Source organism: Phyllostomus discolor, chromosome 1 (assembly GCF_004126475.2).
Source record: "Phyllostomus discolor isolate MPI-MPIP mPhyDis1 chromosome 1, mPhyDis1.pri.v3, whole genome shotgun sequence".
Lineage (NCBI taxonomy): Eukaryota > Metazoa > Chordata > Mammalia > Chiroptera > Phyllostomidae > Phyllostomus > Phyllostomus discolor.
This window is the reverse complement of record NC_040903.2, coordinates 38,534,260-38,556,794: the sequence shown is the minus strand read 5'-3', so window position 1 is coordinate 38,556,794 and position 22,535 is coordinate 38,534,260. Positions and strand designations below refer to the sequence as shown.

General features: G+C 34.5%; 1 pseudogene; it reads right to left on the bottom strand.

The window, feature by feature from the left end:
• Positions 1–2,552: 2,552 nt before the first annotated feature.
• On the bottom strand, positions 2,553–2,975 carry LOC114493013 (annotated as a pseudogene).
• Between the last annotated feature and the right edge of the window lie 19,560 nt (positions 2,976–22,535).

Here is a 22,535-nt window from a genome sequence, read left to right as displayed (position 1 = left end):
TTTCTTTTTTTTTCATTTCAGCTGGGTTTTTACCTTTCTTGAAATAATAAAGTGTAATATGCTCAAAATGGTGCATATTTTTTCATGTTCCATATTAAAATGGCTATAAAAATTCACCAATTTCAGTAATATTTTAAGTGCACACTGAAATGACAGCTGTCACAATACAATCTAACAAAATTGTTCTGAGTGAAGTTAATGACTATTAAGCATGCTAGAGCCATCTAACAGAAACAAACAAACTTTTTGACAACCCAATAAAGAGGCTTTTAAAAAATCAAATACAGAAAGAATTAGTTGGGGGGTGGGCAGTGAGGGGATGGAGGGATTGAGATAAAAGGAAAATGACTTATGGACATGGACAACAGGGTGGTGATTGCTAAGGGTGAGGGGGTCTAAGGAGACTAAATGGTAATGGAAAGAAAGTACAATAGAGATTAAATATTAAAAAAGAATGAAAAAAGAAAAAAAACAGAAGGTTTCTAGTAAACAAGTTTCAACTTAACCACAAATTTTATTTATTTTATTATTATTTTTTTAATTTTATCTATTTCATTTTTAGCCAGAGGGGAAGGGATGGAGAAAGATTGGGAGAGAACCATCAATGTACAGTTGCCTCTAATGCTGCCCCTACTAGAGACCTGGTCCATATCCTTGGAATGTGCCCTAACTGGGAAATGAACCAGTGACCCTGCGGTTTGGAAGCCAGAGCTCAATCCACTAAGGCACAACAGCCAGGGTAAAAATTTTCAAATTGCATAAATTATATTGTATATTATTATACTGAAAACTGTACACAAAAATAGTCATTTAAAAAAAAAAGCAAGTATTGCCAGGCTAAATTAAAAATTCAAAAATCATGAAAACTCAGTCCAAAATACTTAGCCACTTTTATTAACTAAAGGTTCAGGTTATTAATTATTTACATAGCATGATGGTAAAATAACTTAAAACAATGGGCTAGATATATTTTGATGATGTTATGTATCATAATAGCATATGAAGCTATTCTGCCATAAAGTAAAAGGATCATAAAATGTTTCACTTTTTCTTATATGCATACCTACATAACCTGTGACTTGTAACAGTATCATTTTGGTAAGTAAAATTAATCTGTCATGAACCTAAGTGTGTAATATGTCAAGAGCTCAGCTGAGTGGGAAGGATAGAACAGTTAAGTATTGGAGCTGCTGATTAAAGCAACAAGCAAAAAAGGAAAGAGTTAAACCTTCACTCACTGAAATGGTATAAGCTAGAGTCTAAAACCAGAGAAGGCACTGACTCCTCCTGTTTTATTTCCCTCATGAAATGGTACAGCCTGGCTCAGGGTCTACTGGATCAGCACAGACATGGGGGTCATCTCATTGTTGAGGGGAGCCCCAAACAGAAGGCTCTGGCAGTTTTATGAGCTCTGGGGGCATAGGGAGGGCAAGGGGGAAGGGCTAGGAATGGAAAAGTATGAGTACTGAGTCTGAGTGAAGAAAATTTGCATTCAAGTTTGTCCCCTTCTCCCCCACAAGGAACTATCAGCAGAGGCTCTGAAAGAGGAACTTGGTCAAGTCCTCAGGTAAAGAGACCTGGGAGTGAGGCCCCATGAGGCCCGTCAGGTAAAGCCTTTATAACTGCCTATGGTCAGACATGAAACAACACACAAATGTTTTCAGCCAGGAGCTGGACTCCTCAATAAGCATATATCTGCTATTTAAGTTATTAACCAATGATTGATAACAAATGTCTTGATGAGAAAATGGTGTTCAATGTTTCCATTCTAAAAAAAAAAAGACAACAAAGGAGCAGGAGATTGTGGAAGTATTCAACTGCCATATTTTTATAGAAAATAAAAAATACAAAACAAAACCAAGACATTCCATGAATAAAAGTCAAAGAATATGACAAATGCCTTTCCTTAGACTGTTCTTACCTTCAACCAGGATCCAAGCAATGAAGTAATCAATTACATTGATTAAGTAATCAAGCAAAGTTCCCTGATGTAAGGAATCAGTGATACAAAGCACAGAGCCTAGCTCAAAACAAGCTAGCAGCACTATTGTGAGCGGGAGCCTTTGACTCACCAAGCAAGTCTCATAAAGCACTGACTTCTGCTCTTAATATCTTCTCCAGATGTTCAACCATGGCACCAACTGAATTCCATCCCACCTTTGTGAACCACTGTGCATGAGTGACCTCCCATCAAACAGAAAAGAAAAAAATGGTGGCATGTATTTACATTTTAACTCTTGCATGTAAATAAGTGAGCCCCTATTTTGAGATTTGATGTTATCAATATTGAATTTAAACAACTGCATTCAGGATATAAATAATATTTGGAAACTGTGGTATGTATTGAATACTACCAGTCTCCACCTGTAACTTCAGACAAATATCCCTCTAAGAAATTATTACTTTCTAATAATTTGAAAAAAGTTATTAAGTTATTAAAATTGAAAATAACATGAGAAAGATTTCCGGGAATTTCAAATTTTAACATTCCTTTATTCTAGCTATGTATTTTTTTATTTAAGTTTCCAATGAAAGTTCTATATAAGATCACGTTATTCCAGCACCTTTTCAGTTGTTTTTTTCTTGCATTTGCCCTATTTTTTCCCACTTATGAGACTTTACTTTCAAGGACGTTTTTGTGGTGCTCATCCAGCTTTAGTCTAGTGATCACCACCTTGCTGGGGCGAACACCCACATGAACAGTTTTGACATTAGCTTTCTCCTGCTGCGCTCCTTCAGTGTAGCTGACATAGTCCTTCACGTGAACCTGGGCCACTTTGCTGCTCTCTGTAGTGGACTTGCACAACCCAAATTTCATCATCCTTTTGGATGGGCATGGACAGAACACTGTATTTCTGTCTTAGTTTGTTAGAAATAGGAGAAGACATCATCTTCCTGCAAATGCAGGAAGGTACATTAAAATGCCTTTTATGGTTCTTGCTGTGGTCAGAAGTCACAAAAGCACTGAACTTCATTTTAACTTCTGGTTCTTCTGTGATGGCCATGAAACAGAAAATCATTGTCTTTTATATCATATTAACCTCAGGGTTTAATCAGTAATTGTAACAATATTACATCAAGCTTAATAAATAAAGAGCTTTCCAATTTATAATTTGGGTAATTTCTAAAAATGGGTTAACAATATGAATATAAAATTCACAAACTGTTAAATTTGGAAAATAAGCATATGATAGTATTTGACTCACTAATAACAATACAACAGATTATATATTTTAATAATTATTGTTAAATGTACATAGAATAAAGTCATCTCACAAATTATTGACAGGCATATAAATTGATAGTAATGTCGTAAGAAAAATATGTCAATATATATCTACATAAAAATTAGTCATGATATAGAAGTGAACAAATGAAATTTGAAATTAAAATCACAGTACCATTTATATGGGCATAAAAATACTAAGTTATAAATATGACAAAATATGTATAAAATGTACAAGAGGAAAACTATAAAACTGTGAAGAATAAAATCAAATAACTAAATAAATGAAGAAATATTCCATGTTCATGGATATTAAGACTCAATATTGTCATGATTCAGGTCTTTCAAAGATGATCTATAGATTAAATATAATCTCAATGAAAATTCCAGCAAGTTATTTTGTGGATATTGACAAACTGATTTTAAAGTTTATGTGGAGAGGCAAAAGACCCGCAGTAACCTACTAAGAATTCAAGAAAACCAAAGTTGGAGAGCTGACACTACTTGACAAATAGATTAATGAAACATAATAGCAAGTCTAGAAATGTACTTACACCAATGTAGTCAACCAGTCATTGACAAAAAAACAAAGGTAATCACAATGGAGTGGAGAAGGAATTTCTTTTCTTTTTGTTTTAAATTTTTGATCTTACCTAAGGAAATTATTTATTGTTTTTTAGAAAGAGTGGAAGGGAAAGAGAGAAGCATCAATTGGTTGTTTCTCATATGCTCTGGGATCAGGGACTGCATGCACTCTGACCGGGGATCATACCCACCCTGAGATGAATCCAACCTGCAAATTAAGTATGTGCCCTGATGGGTAATTGAAGCCACACCTTTCAGTTACAGGAGGATGCTCCCACCAACTGAACCACACCAGCCAGGGCAAGATGTTCTTTTCAATAAATGGTGCTGGGCCAACCAGACATCCACATGTAAACATGAATCTAGACACAGATCATATGTACTTCATAAAAATCAACTTCAAATCAATCAGATACCATATGGTCTCGCCTATATGCAGAACCTAATAAACAAACCAAACAAGTGAGCAACATAGAACCAGAGACATGGAAATAAAGAACAAACTGTCAGTAACCAGAGGGAAGGGGGAGGGGAAAGAGGAGGAAGGGACAAGTCAAAGAACATGAATAGAGGACTCATGTGCATGGACAATTGGGAGGATTGACAGTGGGAGTTACAGAGGATGAGGCGGGGGAGAGCAACAGGGAAAAAGGTGGGACAACTGTAAGTGAACAGCAATAAAAAAAGAGAGAGAGAAAAAGGGAAGAAATGGATCAAGACTCGGTGTTATTTTGCTTGTTAGTTCACATGCACTGTTTATATGATTCCACATATAAGTGAAATCACATGGTATTTGTCTTTCTCTTTCTTTTATTTCACTTAGCATAATATTCTCCAAGTCTTCTTTACTGCCTAGTAAAATAGTGACAGACTCATAGAGTGCAGGTTGACAGCTCAAGGTGAGGGTGAAGCGATCAGGCTAAAAAGAAAAGAACTCATGGACACAGACAACAATGTGATGATTGTGGGGTGGGGAATAGAGGTGGAAGATCATGTAGGGGGAGGGATGGTAATGGAAAATAAAATGCAATAAAAATGAGGAGGTTTTTCTCTCCTAATCTCGGAGCTCTAGGTCCAGGTAAAACAACACTACCCCTTCAGGGCTTTTTGGTGTGAATAACTTACGTCCAATAGGTACAGTTAGCTGAATTATGCTTTTCTATTAAAAGTGTTCATCCTATTCAAAGACAGACTAATCAAGAAAGCAAAACATAACATTAACACTAGCATAAAATATTTTAAAAATAAAATTCACTGTAGATCAGTTCAGAGAAATATAAGCAGGCTCAGAGGTGAGAAACAGCACAGTGTGGGAGATAGCATGAAGAAGGTTGATGGTTAGGTACTTGTATCACCAGCCTCTAAAGGGCATGAATCTCTTTTGACCTTGCCTGAAAATACCAAGCCTAAGTACCAGATCTAATCTCTTACTTGCAAAGTCATGATGTTAAATGGGCCTCAGTTTATGTAAAATAAAGAAAAAGAGAAGGAAAAAAAATAACCTAATGTTAAATACAAAACTAAAACTCCTGGAAAATAACATAGGAAAAAATCTAGATGACTGTGGCCATGATGATCATTTCTTAGACTTTTGATAAAGTCTTTAAAAAATGAACAAATAATATTAACAGATAGCTTATATAAAAGTAAATATTAGTCAATCTTAAACAAATTACAATATTCTCAGCCTCAGATATGAAATGAAAAATCTAAATCAAATCACACTGAAATCATACATTATTTTTTCTCCTATTGGATTGACATTGATAAATGTGTGAGAAAACTCTTTTGCAACCTGGTCAAACTTCTTATGAGAGTAATTGGGTTATGTATGTAAAAGTTATAAATTATCTCAATTCCATGTTTCTAGTAGTGATTTTCTGCAGATATACTTGCATATATGCAAACTTCTATATAAGAAATCATGACTCTACTTTAAAAGAATGAAAAATCCCTTAATCTATGTACCTATAGATTTAAATGTGATTTATATGTCATAATTTCCTATGGTATGATCTATAAGACTTAATAAAAATAATAACAGGATTCAGAATGTTGCTTTTGTGTGCATATGTTATCTCTGAGAACACAAATACTACTAATAATAATCAGTTTCTTTCAGATTGAGGATTTGGGTAATTTTGTTGTTTTTGTTGAGGGAAATTCTTATTTAATACTGTACTTAACTTGATTTTTAAAATATAGAAATGATTCAACATAACTGAGTAAAATAAAAATTAAGCAAACTTTCCAGCATTTATTTCTCTGTGATATAAAAATGGTTACCACTGAGATCGCTCTCAGATGAAATAAAATTTTATATGAGGAAGAACATTTTATTGCTTGTTATTAACATTTTCATGTAGACAAAAGAAAATAAGACTTGAAATATATGGCAATTAAGCTTTAGTTATAGTAGTTTTTTCATAAATTTAAGCTTTCAATGAATTATGTGATATTTCTATAAAACAAATGATGAAGCACAGAGTAGTAGTTAAATGTCTAGATTCTATACTCAACTTAGTCATTGAATTACTTAGTAGTCTTAGTTTATCTGAGATGTATTTTTCTCACCATTAAAGTACAGATAATAATGTATCAAAGGCTGATGTAAAAATTAAAATATGTGGTTTACATAAAATGGGTGTCATGCTGCTGTGCAGAATTATGCACTCAGTCAGCTTAAGTTGATTTATACTGTGAAAACAAAGGACCCACAGTCTTAGTAGCTTACAACCATGCTCATGTCCATCATAGTTTCTCATTTGCAAACCACGGCTGTAGGAGCAGTCCTTCTCTGGGACATTTAGGTCTCAGAGCAGAGCTACAAGGCAAATATGAAAAGCACACAGTGGCTCCTCTAGTGTGTTCATGAAGGTTTCTGCACATTTCATTGGTGGAAGAAACTAGCAAATAGCAGGGCAGTAGGGAATATTTTGACAATAATGCAATTTATCATGCATAATCAACAGATAACAATTATTGTATCACTCGGCTTTCTTTTTTAATATATTATATTATACATTAATAATCTCTATATATAGTGGTCTAAACTATTTTAGTTCACTATCTCAATTCTCACTAGAGGAAATAGGAAATATATAATAAAAAGCAAATACAATGGTGAAGTTTTTGAAAATTTATCTTCTAAATTCACATGCAGCAACATCAGAAAAGTGAATAACTCATCCTGACTCAAGCCTTGAAAATGTGCCTATTGCCTTAGAAGTGCAGATTTATTAAGACTTGTAAGGCCCTGGCTGGTGTAGCTCAGTGGATTGAGCACGGGCTGGGAACCAAAGTGTCCCAGGTTCGATTCCCAGCCAGGGTACATTCCTGGGTTGCAGGCCATAACCCTCAGCAACCGCACATTGATGTTTCTATCTCTCTCTATCTCCCTCCCTTCCCTCTCTAAAAATAAATAAATAAAATTAAAAAAAAAGAAAGTCTGGTTGTAAAAACAGAAAAATAAAAATATTTTAAAAAAGATTTGTAAGTATAAAAATACTTACCTGTTAAATTCACAAATCTGAAGTGAAAATACAGTTATAGGTCACACCTGTAGTGTTTTGTAGAGTGTTTTGTAAAGTGTCTACTATTCAATAAGCATGAAACAATCAGAAGCAGAAATAGTTAACTGACACATCTACAGTAGTTAAGCACAATGTTAATTGTTGAGAATCTCAGGATTTTTTTAAATGAATTGAGTGAAAGAGAGAAAGACTTGGAAATTTCAAAGTTTCTGAGTATCTTCCTTTTGTATAAGCCTGTGACTAAAGGCACATGGTTCCAACTTTTTTGCGCTTAAGAATGCATGCGACACTCTCTCCTTCTTACTCCCTAGTGTACAGGTTTGTGTAAGGATGCCCCAAGGCACTTGAAGTGTGGAAAATATATATTTTGAGTATGTTTAGGGAGAGGGATAAATTGACCTCTGACACTATTTTCATCTGCTTATGTTTATTTCCCATTCTGTCTCCTTGACTTCTCTCAGGGCTTCTAATTTTATTTCCTTTAATTAGGCCAAATAGCATATTGATATACCTTATGCTTAGTGTTTAAATATCCCAAAAGATGCAACTTATTTTATTATCCTATAATGAAAGTTCATATTTTTATGCAATTTTAAAATGAATAAATTACATGTAATGTCACTGATTGGAAGCAAATCATAGCAGAACAAAAGATCTATTGCAAAATACTTCTATATATAACTTGTTTTTTTGGTTTTGTCTCTCTTCATTTGTTTTGCATTTGAATATAATCAGCTTCAAATACTGTTGTAACCTTATTCAAACTGCCCCAGAATTTATTGAATAGTAAGATGACAGGCAATTTTGCTCTTTATTTCCACATACATTACTCATTTTCTGAACCATATCTAGGATAACAAAGGTTTGCCAAAAATTTCTTAGTAAATTTTGTACACAGCTTTGTACCCATCGGTTTGGATCTCATGACTATTATAAACCTATCCTTGCCAAGATGGTTGGAATTACAAGATGGACGGAGTTAAATGTATACCAATCAGAGCCACCTCAGAGGCTGAACACGGAGTCACCTTTAACTGAATACAGGGGCTACATACTGAGGAATCATAAAGTTGAAAAATATTAGTTTTTGTAGAAAATGAGGATGGGAGAAGACATGCAGGGCAGACAACCAGCAATGTGCACTCTATTACTTTAACAATAGTTTCCCTTGCTCTGGATGGTGTGGCTGAACGGATTGAGTGTTGACCTACAAACCAAAGGGTCATTGGCACAATTCCCAGTCAGGGCACATGCCTGGGTGGTGGGCCAGGTCCCCAGTTGGGGGCACATGAGAGGCAACCACACATCGGTGTTTCTCTCCCTCTGTTCCTCCGTTGCTTCCTCTCTCTCCAAAAATAAATAAATAAAACCTTTAAAAACACCCAGTATGTTTAAAAAATACAAAATTAAAATATTTCCCCTCTTTACTCACCACTTTAGTATGATTTTTGTTTTAATTGATTCTATATTAAGGGAAAGTTATGCAATACAAAATGTATTAATCCAGATATTCTGCAGTGTAAAAGGCTATTACCAGTAGTTACATTTTAATAAGTCCATGGTTTGCTGTTTGAAGAAACATCTCATATTCTCCCTTCATTCACACATACCACACATACATAGTTCCCCCCATTATCAACATCCCTGATCAGAGTGCTAGATTTATTACAATTGATGAACCCACATTGGTTCATTATAATCACTTAAAGTTCATAGTTTATATTATGGTTCACTCTTGGTGTTGTACGTTCCATAGATTTGGACAAATGTGTAATAACATGTATTCACTGTTTTAATATCATATGGAATAGTTTAACTGCCTTGAAAATTCCCTGTTCTCTGCCTATTCATTCTTTCCCCCACCCCCAACCCCTGGTTTACTCTAGTCGAAATCCATGTTAAATAATCTCCTTTTATTTCCATAGGAAAACTGTCAGTGTGCTGAAAAAAAAAATAGCATGGAAAAATGAAGTCAAATAAAGGTATATAGCTCACTACAATGATCAGTGAATATTGCTGATTAAATATTGCTAGGAATATTTTGATAATAGAGTTTGTAGATAAAATGAATAATCACCAGAATACATTTCACTCATCCTCAGTAAAAGGCCCTGCCAGGTATGGATAGATTTTTGTGGGCTAGATTAAAATTTTAATTAGAAATATAAAAAAGTAAAATAAAGTAATCTTATCAGACATTTTATCTAGAGGAAACCTTACATAGAAAAAGTAATCCTAGTACCTGGGTGTAGAAGGCTTGATGTACTCTGTCAAATGCGCACACAGTGCCATCCCAGTCGACTCATTTAGGCTGTTTTGATCTAGGTCGTCACATTTTTAAAATATCAAAGTGGTTTTCTTCAGGGTTATGTTAGGACCAATTTTATGAAAATAATTGTTATTGGCATGATATTTTTAAAATTTACTATAAATAATGTGTGAAAAATGGAAGACTAAGCAGACAGGGTGAAACTTTTGTAGTTGGATTATTCCCTATAGACACAAATAGGAAATGGAACTTTGGCAAAAATTGAAATTCGGTATAATGTATTTGAGACTATTTTTGTGGGTTTTAATTTTCAAAAAAGATACACAAGGGTCATTCAATATTTTAGGCAATAAGAAAAACATGAAATGAATCATAATAAATTTTAACTCTCTTTTATTTTTACATCCACAACTCATAGATAACCATAAAACCTTAATTAATGCCTTGGTTGGATATTGTTTTCTTTTGAATGTAATGTTAACTGTCAATGCATGAAATGTGACAACCACAGTCATAACAAATAATCAAGAGACACACTAAGTGCGTTCATTTTGGAAACAAGTTATTTCAGTCACTCTTCACTTGTCCCAACTGGCACTAATTTATCAAAAAAGATATCATATTGCACTGGTATAATAAATATTAATAAAAATTCAAAAAAATATTTGATAATTTGAATGGATTTTCTACACAAGGAAAGAAAGCAAGCTTGTAAAAATTTTAAAGAAGAAATAAGTAGGTCCTTGTGGGTTTTATAACAATAATTATTTTATTGAGTTTTGAAAATGTCTGTGTCAAAAGTTCAGACATGTACTTTGTAGCTTTAAATGGAAATGGCTTTTAAGAATAAGATCTGCCATTTAGGTGTAAAACAATAATATTGAGATATCAGAGTAAGTAATTATCTGTTCAAAAGCTTTAGAAACACTTTCCAGTCATTCTGTCAGCCTGTGGCAACAACACAAGGCCACCAGGGAGAAGTCGAAACTCTAAATCCCACCCTTCCACTGTTTAGGAATTACTTTTGTCAAGGTTATATATTTGTGGATTTTTTTTAAAACCAGTACATTAGAGATAACATTTTTTTCCCCTACAATCTGTGTTGATGAAATTTTATCACCTTCAGCCTTTTCTTCCAAAGCAGCCCTCCCCTTGCAACAGAGAGAACAGAATCACACAAACGCCTTAGGGGAAGGGTCTCCTGCTACCTCTCGCTTTGAATGGGGGAGAAAATCTGGGGTCAGGTGATGGAGAGGATAAGTGGAAGTAAAAATTTTATATAAGTTAGCCTAGTGGTAATTTTCTAAAACTGATAGATAACGAGTACCCTCACTTACAGGCATTATGAAATTATGTCTAGTGGGGATTCACTTCACACTGTAAAATCTAAGTGTATTTCAAGATCCATAATCTGTATATTAAAATTGATGTGCTATGGAAGCCCCTTGCAGACAAAATGTTAAATTTTTTTGTTCAGTGTATTATATGTGGATCTTTAAAAAAAACAATTTTAATTAATAAGCTAAAAACCTTCATCCCATCACTATATGGTTTTGGTTCTCTCTCTTAATTTTAGCAATTTTCTGTTCCTTCCTTGGCAAATTGAAATTAATAGCAACAGCATACTCATCAGGGGTGCTATAAGGATTAATTTAATAATTCATGTAAAATTGTGTAATTGCATAATGCAAAATATGCTTCATGAACATTACTCTATTGTGCAAATTATAAAGTACTATAAGAATGTCTTGCACATTGACCCAAATAATTTGCATAGTGAAATTATTTTCATGGCATTATAATGTTGCATCATTCTGGTCTGTTCAGTTTCCATACAACAATTTATCGTTCAATTATTTCTGTGCTATTTCACAAAAATTCTACTCTATTATTTTAATTGTTGAAGAATATGGTGAAAACATATTTTAACAACTATCTTACTATTACATGTAACCCTAAAATAAACATCTCATCATTAAATAATAGGTAATAATAAGCTTTGAATTTAATAAATTACCTAAATTAGCATTAAAATGTAACCACACTAATTTAGAGAAACTCCAACAGCACACGAATATTTATTTTCCACAGTTTTGCCAAAAATTGAGACTTTCAAAATTTGAAATTTTTAATAATCTGATGGGTGAAAATACAGTGGTACCTCAGTACTCATCGTTACTTTGTTCTGAAACTGTGATGAGTGCTGAAACCCCACGAGTACTGACTAAGCGACAAGTGATGAAGCATTTTCTCTTATAGGGCGGGTCATGACTCATACAAGTTCTAGCAAGTGAAACAAGTAACAGACAAGCACCGAGTGCTGCAACATTTTTTTTTTCTCATCAAAATGTCACGAGTACAGGGTTTGATGAGTTCTGAAACCAACAAGTACTAAGATATACCTGTAGTTCCATTTTAAAAATATTTGATTGATGTATAAAGTATCTGCAAAAAATTACACATATCATAAGGATGCAATAAATTACTACAAAGTAAATAAATCTAGGTCAGGAAATAACATATTACTAGCAACTCAGTGGGGCCCCTAACACCACACTTCCTTCATTACTAAAATTAAATTCTGTCCTGAACCTTGCACCACATTTTAGTGTAGATTGTTCGTGAATTTATTTAAATGAAGTGCAGAGTACTTATTCTTTATTTCTGGGCCCTTTTTATTCCATGATATGCTAGTGAGATTTATTGAAATTGCAATTTAATATCACCACTGATTATCATTTCTATATAATATTCTATTGTATGACTAATCTACAATTTATGTTTTTATAGCAAAAATGTATTTGAATTTATAGGAATGCAATTGATTTTTTTTTGTATATTGATCTTGTAACCAGCATGCTTAAATAAATAACCTAGTAATTCTAAATATTTAACTACTGGTTATTTGGTGTTACCCCATTAAATTAACTTTGCATCTTTGTTGAAAGTCTATTGAACATATAAATGTAAGCATACTCTTTATTTGATTAATCTATATGTCTATCTTCACACCAGTACAATATTGCTTGATTATTGCAGCTTTGCGTTAAACCTTATAATAATGTGGTACATACCAACTACATTCTTCTGTTTTAAGATCATTTGGGTTACGCTATGTCCTCTGCTTTTCCATGGAAAATTTATTTTCCAAATAAAATTGTCATTTTTTTCCAAAAAGGCTGATAGGATTTTTAAAATAACTTTATATGACTTGTCTAGGAAGTTTATAGTTGCATTAGTTTGCATACATCGATTTGGAGGTAACTTCCTCTATAAAATACTGTCTCTCAATCCATGAGAATGACGCTGTTTGTGTAGTTAAGTCTTCTGCATTTCCATCTGTAATATTATTTCAGTTTGTCAACCAACGTCTTGCATAATTTTAATTATATTTATTTTCAAATATGCACAGAGAATGACAATTTTTACCCAAGAACTATTTTTCAAAGAATGATGGAGAAATTTTAAATGTTCACATATTAGTCCTTAATTTTAGTTCCAATGAATTCCTAATGTAGAAATCATTCAGACCATGGCCTAATTGAAGAGGCACTGTTCATATTATGAGAAGGAAAAGATTATTAACCAAAAGGCTACAAGATCCTGACAGTAGGCATCAGCTACAATTAGTATAACATGCTAAATTTTGCAAGCAATGGAATAGGTGGGGTGTCAGAGTACATGTAAAACTGCATATGAAAGTTTGTTTGCTTAAGGGACACTCTCAGAAATTAGGATTTAATAACCTGGATTTGGTCACCTTATGTCAATGTTAATCTGAATTTGCCACTGGAATTAAAAAGCCAGGGGAGGTGGACATGTTAAGCTACCTCGTATCGTTCCCAGGGAAGCTGGAGATGACACCGCTTTTAGTCCAGTGTTAAGGGCTTTGCTAAGAAGGGGCAGCTACCACATTATTAAAAACCTTGGTGGTGACTGTCCTCTTTGGGTCAGGATTTATTGTAGAAGATGCTTCTATAATACTTGACTCCTAAGTACCAGGGAGGCAGAGATCTGGTGGTCTCACTTGACATGGTGATTTGTGCCAGTAGTTAAACAGGCCATGGTCTGTAGGAATGAGATAGATGAAAAGCTACTGTGTAGGGCTTAAATTTTATAGCCAAAATATGAAGACTGAGCAAGCAGAAACTGATATCGTTTGGAGCAGTAGAAAATTATCTGTTACTTAGTTTCCAGAAAAGAGCAAGTTCTCAGAGTTATTATCCATTGACATTAAAAAAATAATAATAATAGCCCTGGCTGGTGTGGCTCAGTAGATTGAGCACCAACCTGAGAACTGAAAGGTGATTGGTTTGATTCCCAGTCAGAGTACATGCCTGGGTTGCAGGCCAGGTCCCCAGCTGGGGATATGCTAGAGGCAACCAATTAATGTTTCTCTTGAACACCGATGTTTCTTTGATTTCTTTCTCCCTCCCTTCCCTTCTCTCTAAATGTAAATAAAAATTTTTTAATCTTTTAAAAATTATATATATACACATACATATATATAAATAAAATAGCAATAAAGTAGTCCCCACATTCCCAGGAATGACTGACAAATTATTATACCAGTGATATCAGAAATGCTTTGCAAACTATTTAATCAGGCAGTGACAACTTTATGTCAGTATCAAGTACGCACCAGGATGAGTGCAAACTGGTGTGATCAATCAATGACAGTTTGCTTCAGTAAACATACTGCCTGTCGGTGCAGTGTCACACTCTGAACATCAGCCAGAGTGGTAGAAACTACAGTGAACACACTTCAAAGATTGCATATCAACACCCACTTGGTGTAAACCAATACCAATCATTCTTCTCTAGACAACACAAATCATGAGATTTAGATTGATGTGAACTACTCTTGTTTGGGACCAATACAAAGAACCTTTTTCCCTAACCCTTACACAGAGTAGCAGTTTGCTTTGCTCAGGGATTTCACATCCGACCAGCTCTCCTTTATTTAAGTAAGCTGTAAATAAAACTTCATGAGTTTTTTTTATATTGAGAGATGAGCTTATGCTTTAAAAATTCTGAATGTTCCCTGAATATCCTACTGGGTATTCTTCAACCTTCAGATAAATAGAGACTAGTTAAGTTATCTGAGCTACCACCTACTCTTAAAATCCTTTTTTCCCTTATAATTTGCTTCCTGGTGAAATGATCTCAAACATAATGTAAGCTCTGATTCGATGCACTCAGTTATTAGTGTTGAATTTATTTTCTTCTGCTAGACATTGCCACTAACTGGCAGATTTTAAAACTTGGTTTTCATTAAAGTAATTTGACTTTTTGTTGGGTGGTGCACATAGTCAAATATAAGACCTGGGCCTTTGTATAGAACTTTATGTTCGTAGCTATATGTTTGCCATTACCTGCTTAATCTAACATTGTTTGTCTTAGTTTTGCTTTTGTCTGACTATGTGTACAAAATCATACCTCCTGTGCTTTACTTTTGTCTTGAATTTTTTGAATACTTTTTTTCTTGTATTTTACTGCCCCGCTGGGAACAGATAAGGTCTTAAAAGTGTTAAATTCACAGTCCAAACTGGCCTTGAGAACTAACAGTTGAAGGTCATCTATACTGGCAAACAATTCATGCAGAAGTAATTGGTTAGGACCCCTCAAGTACTGTTATGAATACATTTGTATTTGACAAATTTTGAAAGAATTTGGCTTTATTTAATTAAGTTTCCAGAATCAACAACGTCTAGGTCAATGGTTATATTATCCATTTCAAGCTTTTGTTTGGTGAGAGATTCCAAAAAAATATTGTAAGCATCAATTTTTGACATATTCCAATGGCTTCTTTCATTGTTGTTATGAATTCATCTACATTAAATGTGCAATCCACTTCTGACAGAAGTATTTCTCTGTAAATTTCTACTGTAATCAAAAGTGTCATACCTATCTTGGAAATCAGCAGTTATATCTTATTTTAGGGAAGGGTTAATATGTCAAAACCAATGCATTTAAGGATTATTCTAAAACATGGGCAAATAATATTAAAAATTAAGTAGTGTCTAAATCTTCTAGTGCTCTGTTACATGGGAGTGGTGGAGGTACACAGCTTTACCTACTTTCTAATTTTATGAGGAAAACATTGAATCTTGTATTATTAGATATGCATTTAACTGTAGGTTTCCACTGTAGGTACTCATCATAAGGTTAAAGAAGTTGCCCTATCTTTCTAGTTTTCCAAGAATGGTATTGTATTTTGTCAGTTTTTATTATTTTTTTAAATTATTTTATTTTTTTAAGATTTTATTAATTTTTATTTTTAGAGAGGGAAGGGAGGGAGATAGAGAGAGAGAGAGAGAAACATCAATGTGTGGTTGCTGGGGGTTCTGGCCTGCAACCCAGGAATGTACCCTGGCTGGGAATCGAACCTGGGACACTTTGGTTCCCAGCCCGTGCTCAATCCACTGAGCTATGCCAGCCAGGGCGTCAGTTTTTATTCTTGTCATATAATTTATTTTTATCCTTTCAATCTGTTGGGTTACATTAATTGACTCAAATGTTGAACCATCCTTACATTTCTCCTGATAAGTATGTATTTTTTTATAGTTTGTTGGATTTTTATTTGCTAATATGTGGTTCAGGATTTGAATATAAATGTGTGAGAAATATTGATCTGTATTTTTTTTCATTTTTTGGTATTATCTTTGATTTAGTCCCTGTAAAACAGGTTGCTGATCTATTTTTCTGAAAAAGAATATGTAATACTCTTTAAATGTTTGCTAGAAAATCATTTGACCAACAAATATCTTTTCTCAGAGCTCTCCAGTTACTTATTCGATTTTTTAAATAGTTATCTCTTGAGATTATCTATTTTGTCTTGATTTAGTTCTATTAGTGCATTAGCTTTCTGTTGATACTGACAGAAATTATCACAGACTTAGTGACTTAAAAAACACAAGAAATTGTAAGGGCTGTATTTCTTCTGGTAACTCTGAAAGGACAATAATTTTTCTTCAATTTTCCAGCAGTTAGAGGCTGCCAGCATTTCTTGACTCAAGACCCTCTTCCTTTCAAAACTTGCTATATAGTGTCTTCAAATCTCTCTCTTGCTCTCTCTTTCCCTCTCCTCCTTCTCTCTCTCCCCTCTTCCTCTCTCATTCTTTCTCTAACTGGGACCTCTGATTCAAATGTCACATCTCTGTTTTCCTCTTAAGAGGATCCAGTGACTCATTGTGCCCACGAGGATAATCCAGGGTTACCTTCCCATCTCGAGTCCTTAAACTTATCACATTTTCAAGTTCCCTCTTACCAAGTAAGTTGACATATTTATACACTTAAGGATTAAGAGGTAAGTATATTTGGAGAAGGATATTAATTTACCCACCACTGGTAGTTTATGGTTTTCAAGGAATTCACATACTTCCTAAATTGTTGATTTTGTGAACATAAATTTTTTTATAGTATTTAATTATCTTTAAATGGCTGTGAGATCTGCAACAGTGTCCCTTCTTTTATTCCTGATATTGGTGAATTGTGTCTTATCATTTAAATTTTGTCAATCTAGCTCAGCTTTATCAATTTTAATATTTTTAAAAGAAACATCTTTCTGTTTTACTGATGTTTCTCTATTATTTTTCTGATTGAATTTCTTTGATTTTTGCTCCAAAGAGGACATACAGATGGCCAACAGAGATATGAAAAGATGCTCAATGTCACTAATCATCAGAGAAATACAAATTAAAATGACAGTGAACTATGACCTCACACCTGTCAAAATGACTATCATTAATAAATCAACAAACAAGTGCTGGTGAGGATGTGGAGAAAGGGAAACCTTTATGCACTGTTGGTGGGAATACAGACTGGTGCAACCAGTGTATGGAGTTAACTCAAAAAATTGCATTATCAACCCAGGAATTCCATTTCTGGGAATATGTATGAAGAAACCTGAAACACTAACTTGAAAGAATATATACACTTCTATTTTAATTGCAGTGTTATTTACAATAGTCAAGATTTGGGAGCAACCTAAGTGTTCATCAGTAGATAAGTGAGTGAAAAATTGGTGGTACATACACACATTGGAATATTACTTGGTCATAAAAAAGAGAAAATACCACTATTGGTGACATGTGGATGAATCAGAGTATTGTGCTAGGTGAAATAAGTCAGTCGGAGTTAAATACCATATGGTTTCACTGATTTGTGGAATGTAAAGAACACTATAAACAAACACACAAAATGACAGCAGACCCATAGATGCAAAGAAGAGACTGAGGGTTGCCGGAGGGGAGGGTGGTTGAGGGATTGGCTGAAAAAGGTAAAGTACAGATTGGTAGATACAAAATAGTCATGGGGATACAAATTACAGCTTAGGAAATATAATCAATAATATTATAATGACTTTGTATAGTGCCTGTTGGGTACTGAAAATATCAGGGGAAACACATTGTATGGTATATGATTGTCTAACCACTATGCTATACACCTGAAACTAATACAAAGTAATATTGAATGTAAACTGTATTTGAAAAAATTAAAAATAAAAAATACCACCCTGGAAAAATATGATTCCATTAAGATAAAATCACACAGCCACTTAAACTGGTTAATATTTCAAAAGTAGAAAATACCAAAAATGCCTTGAACATTCTCTGTGTTGTTTGCTACTCTGAGTCTACTTTTCATATCTTAGCTACTGTTATTTTAGTCCTTCCTATCTTTGTATTTTTCTTAGTAAAGGATGAAAGACCTGAATATAAACAGAGCTTTGCTCTGGCTGGTGTGGCTCAGTTGGATGGAGCACCATCTCATAAACCTAAAGGTCAGGGGTTTGATTTCCAGTGAGGGCACATGCCTGGGTCACAGATTGAGTCTCCAGTTGGGTCAGAGGCAGCTGATCAATGTTTCTCTCTCACATGCATGCTTCTCACCCCCTCTCTTACCCACCCTGCTCTCTAAAACCAATAAGAATGTCCTCAGGTGAGGATAAAAAAATTAAACAGACCTTTTTTATTTTCATGTCTTTCCCTAAGTATAATTAATTTATTCACAAGAATGAACTGTAGTACATGAGGAGTATGGATGTTTTAATATTCATCATTCATATCTCTATTGAAAACCCAAAAGCATCTACTTTCTGCCTAGAGCAATTATCCGGTTTCAAGAAAGTCATAATTAGGCAATAAAAGACAAGGGATGTGTTACTTTTAGTACATATTTTGAATATATGTGTATAATCTTTGTAAATCATTTCTATCAAGTAATTTTAGGCAAATTAATTTGTCTAGCTAACATCTTTGAAATCATCCTTGAAGCCTGCTTTCTTTCACACTCTAATTGCAGCCCGCCGGAAAATTCCACTGTGCCCACATTCAGAGTGTATACTGATGTGAGACTCTCCCAAGCACCACCACCGCTCCCACCGCCTACCTCACTCGCCTAGTGCAGCGGTCCTTCTCTTCACAGACATCCTCCAGAGCCTATTATCAAGGACAAGCCAAGAACACACTTTAAAATAGGATTTATTTACACTTTTCCATCTTTAATAGATGTATTGTACATTTTAACTCCACATAATGCCATAAAACATGTACTTTAGTTATTATTAAAGTATTTAGAGAGCCTTGAGACCTTCATCTGCCTTGAGGCTGCCAATGGTAATTAAACTTTGCACAAGATTAAAGAATATTGTAAAAAAAAGGTAAAGCCTTACCTTCTTTTTTAAGTATATTTTATTGATTATGCTATTACAGTTGTCCCATTTTTTCCTCCCCTTTCTTCTCTTCTGCCTGGTACCCCTGTTCCCTCTAATACTCCCCCCCCCCTTAATTCATGTCAGTTGGTCATACATATATGTTCTTTGGCTTCTCTGTTTCCTAAACTGTTCTTAACCTCCCCCTGCCTATTTGATACCTACCATTTATTCTTCTTATTCCCTGTGCCTTTTCCCCCTTTTCCCCCCTTTTCCCCTCTCCCCACTGATAACCCTCCATGTGATCCCCATTTCTCTGACTGTTTTACTGTTCTTTGTATTTACTTTGTTTCTGTTTTTTTTTTTTTTAGGTTCACTTGCTGATTGTTGTGAGTTTTTTGTCATTTTACTGTTCATAGTTTTGATCTTCATTTTCTTAGATTAGTTCCTTTAACATTTTATATAATAAGGGTTTGGTAATGATGAACTCCTTTAACTTGACCTTATCTGGGAATCACTTTATCTGTTCTTCAATCCTAAATGATAGCTTTGCTGGATAGAGCAATCTAGGTTATAGGTCCTTGCTTTCCATCACTTTGAATACTTCTTGCCAGCCCCTTATAAACTACAAAGTTTCTTTCCAGAAATTAGCTGATAGTCTTATGGGAACTCCTTCATAGGTTACTCTCTTTTTTTTTTTTTTCTGTTGCTGCTTTTAAGGTTAAAGATAAAGATAAAATTGTAATGTTTTACTTTATTTAGTGAATCATAATGGGGGAAACTGGACAGTGATAAAAAATGATGAGAAGCTTATAAATTGATACTTTTTACATTCTGTTTTAAAAGGGAAAGAAAGCTAGCTGGAGAATCGGTGTTATGAATCTAGTTAGAAGAAGTGAGAAGGTAAAAGAAACATATTTGTTGATAAGATAAATAACTGTGACAATGATCAATTCATTGTATCTCAACATTGCAATTTTGTCTTTGCTACCTGAACTGACAGTAACTTTGTCAATAGCCCCTCTTCTAGATTCTGATGTGCTTCTCTCACCCTGTAGCTTCTACAGCTCCTGACTGCAGTTCAAGGCAGCCGGCAGCATGCAGCAACAAGCAGCTTTCCTTGGCATTCTTTTGCTTTGGTTCACAACAAATTCCTCAGAGGGGCACCTCCCTATAAGTGGTTTCTCTAGGAATACCAGGGAACAATTTTACAACAAGTTCCAGAGGGAAGATTTCCAGAAAGTTCTTCCAACACAACACTGGCACAACTTCACTCTCATTTACTGGGCCATGGCTATTCCTTCACCGAAGAGTTCTGGAGCTCAGCCCTAGGCTAGAGGTGAGAGCAAGTTAGGAGAAAACACTGTATTCAGTACTCCCTCCCAGCAGTTGGGGTAGTGGCTGTCTTAATCAGTTCTGGATGCTACAACAGAATGTCATAGACTGGGTGGCTTAAACAATAAAAATTTATGTCTCTCATGGATGAAGTTTGGAAGTCAGAGATCAGTGTGTCAGACTAGTTCAGTTCTGATGAGGGCACTCTTCTGGATTTCAGATTAGCAACTTCTTGTATCAGCACATGGCAGAGAACAGAGAGGAGGAGCGAGCTCTTTTGTGACCCTTAAAAGGGCAGTAGTCTCATTCATTAAGGCTCTACCTTCATGACTTCATCAATGCTATCTCCCAGAGGCCCCACCTCCTAATATCGTCATATCGGGGGGTAGGGATTCAATATATAAATTTTAAAGGAAAAACAAATATTCATCCATAAGAAGGATAAGGGTCATTATGAATATGAGAGTCATGTTCATAAGGTATGATAATATATTAAGCTTATTTTAAATAGGAAAAATGAGAAACATTATAATAGCATGTTTCCCTGCATCTATACACAGTGCTCCTGTTAGAACATTGATTATTTATCAACTCCTAGTTCTATACATAGTTTGCCTTGATGTGGCACTTTCTGTTTAAACACAGCACATACCCTTGGGGTTCACCTTGTGTTCAGTGTTTTGTCTGAATGGCTGAGATGATAGTAAGACATTCAACTGTTTTCTGATAAGCTGTGTGTCTTCTGTATTTACCCTCTGTGAACCTCATTCATCAACAAACAGATAGATCTAAAGCACTGCAGGATTCTATGCTACAGAGTTGGAGCTGAAGAAGCATTATTCCCAAACATGAGGACACTTTAGTAAAGAGTGCTGCAGGGAAAGAAAAAGCACAGCCCAAACCACCAAGACAGAATTGTGCAGGAAAACCACATAATAAAAATAATCATTTAATATGATGGTATCCTTTGTTTTCACACAAAACTATATTCTTTAAAAATGAAGAGCTTAATTGTATTTACTGAGTACTTGCAAAGAGTTATATATGCTGTATAACTTTTGACCTTACATTGAATTTGCTTAAAAACTGTAATAGTAGTTCTTGCATATTTCTGATATTGCAATATCAGCTATCTAAGAATTGTCAAACACAATTGATATATATAGGTTGATTTTTATATTTTGTAACTTTAGACACATTTTATTAATATAAAATGATTACTTATTTCTTACACTAGATATCTTGCCATAACTACATTATTTACTAGTTGGAAAAAATAAATATTTAGATTATGTGGTCATTTTAATTTAGTCAACAACTATTAGCTAAAAATTTAAGATGTAGATGCTATGCTGGTTGTATCTCACTACTAAAGTCTCTATGTAATTTTTTCTATGTAATTTAATACTCTCCTGGGTGGTTCTTTGTGGTTCCATCAATTTCTTAAATATAAGTCTGAAATAATCTCTTCCTATACTTTTAGCTACTCTTGTATCATCACTGAGCATCTTGCAACTCATTTGCTTTCTAGTTATACTAATTAATCCATTCGGAGGCAAGCATTGCCAGAAGTATCACAAGTATAGGATCATGATACAGATTTTCCTGTAAGTCAGCTGAGCAACTGCTAGGCTAGCTCCCTACTGAGCAGTCCGGCACCAAGGAATAACTAGGAGTAACGCACAGTAACTATGCTATTCACTCAGCTTTTACTGAATGCAGATTCACTCAAAGTAGAACATCAACATACATTAATATCCTCCTCACACTCTAACAATCTAAGAGAAATATAACACGCACACGTATCAATCAAGGGGGAATAATGAACCCAAGTCCCAGAGTCTCAGTCTGTAGGCCCCGGGAGACAGAACAATGGGCAAGGGAGTTGTCAGTGACTTGCAAGGAAAGATCTCCGGAGCCATGTGGACAGTA